The sequence below is a fragment of the Maniola hyperantus genome, chromosome 12 (assembly GCF_902806685.2).
Source record: "Maniola hyperantus chromosome 12, iAphHyp1.2, whole genome shotgun sequence".
Classification (NCBI taxonomy): domain Eukaryota; kingdom Metazoa; phylum Arthropoda; class Insecta; order Lepidoptera; family Nymphalidae; genus Maniola; species Maniola hyperantus.
This window is the reverse complement of record NC_048547.1, coordinates 14,283,131-14,289,781: the sequence shown is the minus strand read 5'-3', so window position 1 is coordinate 14,289,781 and position 6,651 is coordinate 14,283,131. Positions and strand designations below refer to the sequence as shown.

Genomic DNA, 6,651 nt, shown 5'->3' with positions numbered 1-6,651 from the left:
ATTCTCCGATTATTCAAGAACCGATTATCGATATACCGATGTTTACAATAATAAAATGACATAGGCTATTTTTAGTCCAGAAAATTAGAGTTACCACGTTATTTCATGACTTTTATACCCTCGCAGACAAAGTAGCGGGCATGAGCTAGTAGACGATAAATATTTCATTAAATAAAATCATTAAAAATGGTAAAAAGTTGTAAAAAGTGTCTTGCATCGGCCGGGAATCGAACCCGGGCCGCCCGCGTGGCAGGCGAGCATTCTACCACTGAACCACCGATGCTTATACTTGTAATACAAAATTACCTTTTACTAGATAAACTATAACACAAGTACATAGGAATATGTACTCAAAAGCGTTGCTAGGGAAGATGAGTATTGCGTGAAAGTGGAATTTCGTGACGTCCACTTGCGTACGCGCATCTATCGATATGAGCGGTCAGTGACCTGAAGCAATCTGATGAGTTATGCAGCAATATTTTGCTGTTAACAGCACGTTTCAACTTTCAATAATAATTTGTTTTAAAGTGCCTAACTAATACTAATATTAACCTAATACATATTATATACCAGCTGATGCCGGCGACTTCGTATGCTTTAGGTTTTTAAAAATCCCGTGGGAACTCTTAATTTCCCGGGATATGTACCCTATGTCATTCTCCAGGTCTTTAACTATACCCATGCAAAAAATCACGTCGTTCCGTTACTCCGTTGCGACGTGATTGATGGACATACCAACAAACCAACAAACAAACACACTTTCGCATTTATAATAAGGGTACTGATACCTATATTATTATGTCTATCTGTTTGTTATCTTTTCAGGGCCCATCCGCTTAACCGATTTTGACGAAATTTGGTTTAAATAGGTATACTTAGAAATCAAAATCGAAATAAAATTAGAATTGAAATAGGAAGACGTTTTTATTCAAATAAATTTTTACAAGCGCTTTCGAATCGTCAGTGAATATCTACCATATTGGTTTGGAATGCCCGCACTAGGTACCGAACCAGCAAGAAATTCGGCGGTTGCTCTCAGGGTGCATTCCAGAGACAGACATGGGCTACTCTTCATTCCGGAAAATAACAGAGTTCCCATAGATTTTTACTTCCCGTTGACCTAGAATCATGAAATTTGGCAGGTCTTATAGCAGACATTATATTAGAGGAAAAATCTGAAAACCGTAAATTTGTGGTTACATCACACGAAAAAAATTAAATTGTGGTCATGAACTAATAACTTGTATTTTCAATTATCAAAGTAAGATAACTATATCAAGTGGGGGTATATTCTGAAAGGGTACTTCACCTGTGCATTCTAAAACAGATTTTTTTTATTTTATGTGTGATAGTTTTTGATTTATCGTGCAAAATGACGAAAAACTACGACTGTACCACGGAACCCTCGGTGTGCGAGCCTGATTCGCACTTGGCTGGTTTTCAAAAACCTAAATTCACATAGTCCAAGTCCTTGTCAATCTGGTCATAGACATAGCCTAGGTAGGTAGCAACCTACTTTTTAACCCGGAAAATCAAAGAGTGTTCACAGGGTTTTAAAAACCTAAATCCATGCGGATGAAGTCCCGGGATTCATCTAGTTAGGTGTAAAAAGCTTTGTCCACGTCGAAGAATGTCAGTCATAGATACCCCGTGTACACACCGATGGTTATTTTCACATTTCCCATCGATAGCGGCCGTCAGTGTGTCAATGTTCTAACGTCCAATCATTTTTCATACCATAGAAACCTTAACCTACCTTCGTCGTTAAAGATTTTGGATACGGCAAGTAGGTAATAAAATATATTATTAATATTCCAATTCGATCCCGGGATCCCGGCCATATTTCAGTTCCGAAAATATTTGAATTAATGTTCACAAATCCCGGGATTTTCGGAATTGACCAAGATCGTTAAAATATGTTTAAAAAAAATATTTCGTGATTTTCTAAAATAATTAAGAAAAAATAATTTTCAAATTCCATTAGAGAATCAGAAATGAAAAATTAACTATTGCAATCTTTGTAACAACTGTAATGCCCGCGATTTAGTGTGCGTGGATTTAATCTATTGATTTTTAATAAAATCTATAAAAAATCTGATAATAATATTTTTTGTAAAAGTTTACTTACTTTATTTTTTGTATAATTTCATAAATTGAGGACCCTAAATTACTTTGTCAATTTTAAGAAACAACTAAAATCGCAGACTTCAAAAAAAATGTTGAGACCCCCGGATCCCGGAATTATCTGTTTACATCCCTGAATCCCGGGATTGGAAATAAGAGCCGGGATCGAATACTTTAGTCGTGGCGCGTCATCCGTCGTGTTACTTCGGCAACGACCCGCGAAAGTCTTCCTATACGTCTACCACATCCAAAAATTCCCACATTCGTCACTCGCAGATAAAACTTGCCGCGTCACGTCACGTCACGTGACGCGACGTCGCGTGACAGGTGACGTGTTTACACCGGTCTCCGTAGTTCGAGCCGTGCTAATGGTGGCGTCTGAAAAATGACTGCCTTATGAATTTTTATTAGGCTTGTTGTCTTGGCGGTTATCAAAGCGTGACAACGTCGTGACGAAGAAAAATGATCTTTGAACTTCTTTTAATAGAAAATGGGGGATTTTTTATTAAAAAAAAAAAAAAGAATATTAGCCATGTTACTTGACAAATATTCCCGTTTCCCCTCCAACTAAGCGAAAAGCTTGTGCTAGGAGTGGATACAACAATAGTGCAACGTTTGGGATTTGAACCGGTGACCTTTCGGAATTCAGTCCGCTCCTTGACCGTTGAGCTATTGGTCAAGAATACTATGGAAAACTCTCAGGCATACTTTCTTCTCGATATTTTCGTTTACTGTCAAAGCAAGTGATAAATATTTAATTACTTAAAATGCATATTATAACTCCGAAAGTATAGGTGCGTGTCCGGGATCGAACCCCAGACCCACCGAATAGAAGCGGAAGTCTTAATCACTGCCGCTATACCTACTGCACCTATTTTGACGAACTCCCTGGCGCAGTGGTAAGTGGTCTTGTTAGTTGGAGGTCCCGGGCTCGATTCCTGGCAGGGGTTTGGAGTTTAATAATTTCTAAATTTCTGGTCTGGTCTGGTGGGAGGCATCGGCCGTGGCTAGTTACCATCCTACCGGCAAAGCCGTGCCGCCAAGCGATTTAGCGTTCCGGCACATTCCGGTACGATGCCGTGTAGAAGCAATTTTGCCATATCCCTTCCAGGTTAGCCCGCTTCCATCTTAGACTGCATCATCACTTGCCACTAGGTGAGATTGCAGTCAAGGGCTAATTTGTATCTGAATCAATATATTATATTATATTATATACTTATAATAAAACTGTAACAGGTCAAATTCTGTACATTGAAGATATTTTGAAAATTTTTTTTCGAGGGCACTCTATAATCGATACTGAACCCAAAACTGTAATTTTTTTCATTTTTGTCTGTCTGTCTGTCTGTCTGTCTGTATCACGGCCGCGCATCACGCTGAAACTACTGAATGGATTCCAATGAAACTTGGTACGATTTGAGGTCATACTATGAGGAAGAATATAGGATACTTTTTATCCCGAAATTCAGCATGGTTCCCGTAGGAGAGGGAATGAAAGTTAAAATGTATACTGAGTTGTAATTCATTAACGCGTAGTCCGATTTCATTCATTCTTTTTTTGTTAGAAAGGGGATATTTTAAAAATTGTTCCGTAAATATTTCGAGGTAATCGGTTTTTAACCGACTGTCAAAAAGGAGGTGGTTCTTTTTTCTACATCGATTTTTTTGAGGTTTCTGGACCGATTTGCAAATATTTTTTTTAAATCAACAAAAAAGTTTTCGTGGTGGTCACATAAAAAATTCTGGATTCAACTCCTTAATCCTGATGCTGCAGGGTTACTGCCCGCCTGAGTTATCAAGATTCAGGAAGTGTTCATAGTGAATTCATATTGTAGGTACCAAGCAACGACTTTATTCTCAGACTTCAAATCTCAACTCCTCAACCCTGATGATGTAGGGTACAGCACTCCTAAACTATAATGTTTCAGGAACTGCGGATGATGCAAAATTATTTTAGGTACCAAGCATAGGCTACATCATTGAACTTCGGATCGTAACTCCTCAATCCTGATGCTGCAAAGTACTGAAGTCCTAAATCGTGGGGATTTTAAAAAAAATTAAAAAATTTGAATCGACTGTTAGGCGAAACGAAGTTCGCAGGGTCAGCTAGTAAATAAATAAACCTTACCATCATCATCGATAGACGTCCATTGCAGACATAGGTTTCTTGGAGCGACTTCCACACGCCTCGGTCTTGCACCGCCTGAATCTAGCGGCTCCTTGCGATTCATTTGATGTCACCAAATACCTATATAGTATGCAACAGGTCGAGATGCCAATCGGGGTGGGCACCCCCCGCACACCCACACAGTACCCGTGCTAAGTCAGTGCGGGATAGCGCAGATGACGGGCGGGTGTGTGGAGGCTCCCCTAGCAACTCACTTGCTATAGGTACGTTCTAAAAAATTTAACTCTTTTACGATATCACGTCGATATCGATATGAAGCAATATTTATCGATGTCGACAAATCGGCGGAACTGCGCGCGAAAAGGTGAAAACAGCTGGAAAATGGGCTGAAAGGGATTGAAATTTATTGCAGCTGCCTTTATATACGTGCGAGTGATTAATCCTCAAGCGCTGAATGCCGCTGAAAGCGCTGCAATAGCGCTGCCGGGGTTATTTATTGACATACAAATTAGTATTTTTATGTGTTTTTTATATTCGGTAGTAGGTGCAGTTCTTGCAATTCACGAAGGCGAGTGGACTTTACTTGTGGTCACGTCGGATACACGGCAAATTGCGTAAGTGCACGCACACATGTCCGACCAATCAGTCGCGAGCAAGCGCTCGCAAACGCACACATTCAGTGTACCTACGTTACTTATACCGATACGACTTTAACACAAGCATGAGCCACTCGCCTTCGTGAATTGCAAGAACTGTAGCTTAAGGTACGCTTACACGGGCAATTGAAATTTCTCAATTCCAGGCAATTTAGTCAATTATGACGTCACGACCACATATTATGTATACACAACAATACCTGAAAATTTTAGCAATCTCTGAAAGAGTCGGCTTTTGAAAGAGCGCTTTGAATCAGTTACTGTGAAAGTTATTTTGTGTGGCTGTTATTACCAGTGAGCCTTCTTGTATCGTTCCAATTTGTATAAATAAATGTGATTTTACCTATCTGTGAAAACTGTTGGTTAGGAACATTGATTGGAAGGTTGTAATAGTTAGATATTGGTTGGTCTGGGATCGGTATGGGGATGGAGGAGCCGATCTAGGTAGGTGAGGTTAGGTTTGCCTGACCCAGTGCCTTTTCTATTATATTAATAGTTCTCCTAGTTGTTGATACATATGGAGTTCTTGTGATATTCATAACACTAGTGAGTATAAGTGACTAGATAGTCACAAATTGTTAGGCGATATACATTCTGTTGTCAATTGAAATGATTCCCAAACAAAAGGTAGATAAATTCGAAATAACAGGTCTGTCGGAAACGACAAATCGTCGAAGCGGCGGGGGCAGAGGTGAAAACAGCTGGAAAATGGGCTGAAAGCGCTTGAGGATTTATCGCAGCGGCCTGTATGCGTCCGAGTGATTGATCCGTTACGCTGAACGCCGATGAAGTGAGCGCTTTGCGGCGCTGCAGGGGTTGATTTATTACTACGGGGATTAATATTTGAATGTTTGTTCTTTATTTGATCCACTGAGTTTTCAGATACCCGTTTCTGTACTGGACGAGAATGTTGCCCTCTACCGTATAGCGATTGGTGCTGTGACCTCGAAATTCCGTATCTCCAGAGAAAAAAAGGAACCCTTATAGGTACTTATAAGGGTCACTTCTTTGTCTGTCTGTCTGTCGTGTCTGTCAACACTCGTCAAGGGAATCAAAACCTATAGAGTAGGTACTTTCCGTTAATCTAGTATCATGTGTGGCAGGTAGCAATGTCTTATAGCACAAGTAAAGGGAAAAATGACGTATAGAACAAGTAAAGGGAAAAATGTCTTATAGAACAAGTAAAGGGAAAAATCCGAAAACGGTGGTTAGGATCACAAATTGAAAACTATTATTTCTTGTACGATGGTACGGAACGCTTTTTGTGAGAGTCCGATTCATACTTGGCTGATTTTTTAGTAAAAGGATTGCTGATTTAGAAATTATAAAATCCAAGTTGCCTCCGCTTGGAATCGAATCCGTGACAGTCCCATTTATGGATTTCGGTTTTTTTTTAAATCCCATAGGAACTCTTTGATTTTCCGAGATAAAAAGTCTATGTCCTTCCCCGGGATGCAAGCTATCCCTGTACCAAGTTTCGTCAAAATCAGTTCAACGGATCGGCCGTGAAAGGCTAGCAGACAGACAGACAAACACACTTTATTTTTATTCAAAATAGGCAATAAATTACTCTTTTTGATGGTCAGATGTTGGATTTGTAAGATATAGTAGTGGTGATAATTATTACGCAAACTTAAAACTAAAGCTACGAGGGTTCCAAACGCGCCCAGGTGCATTAGTATGGATAACACTCACCACCGCTCCAAAAGTTAATTTTCAAAAGTTATCTAAGAAATAACAAAT

The 6,651-nt window shown here is 39.6% G+C and overlaps 1 non-coding gene across 1 annotated transcript; it reads right to left on the bottom strand.

Moving 5' to 3' along the window:
• Nucleotides 1-212: 212 nt before the first annotated feature.
• On the bottom strand, nucleotides 213-283 carry TRNAG-GCC (transfer RNA glycine (anticodon GCC)). The gene has a single exon. It is a non-coding gene; the product is annotated as a tRNA-Gly (tRNA).
• Between the last annotated feature and the right edge of the window lie 6,368 nt (nucleotides 284-6,651).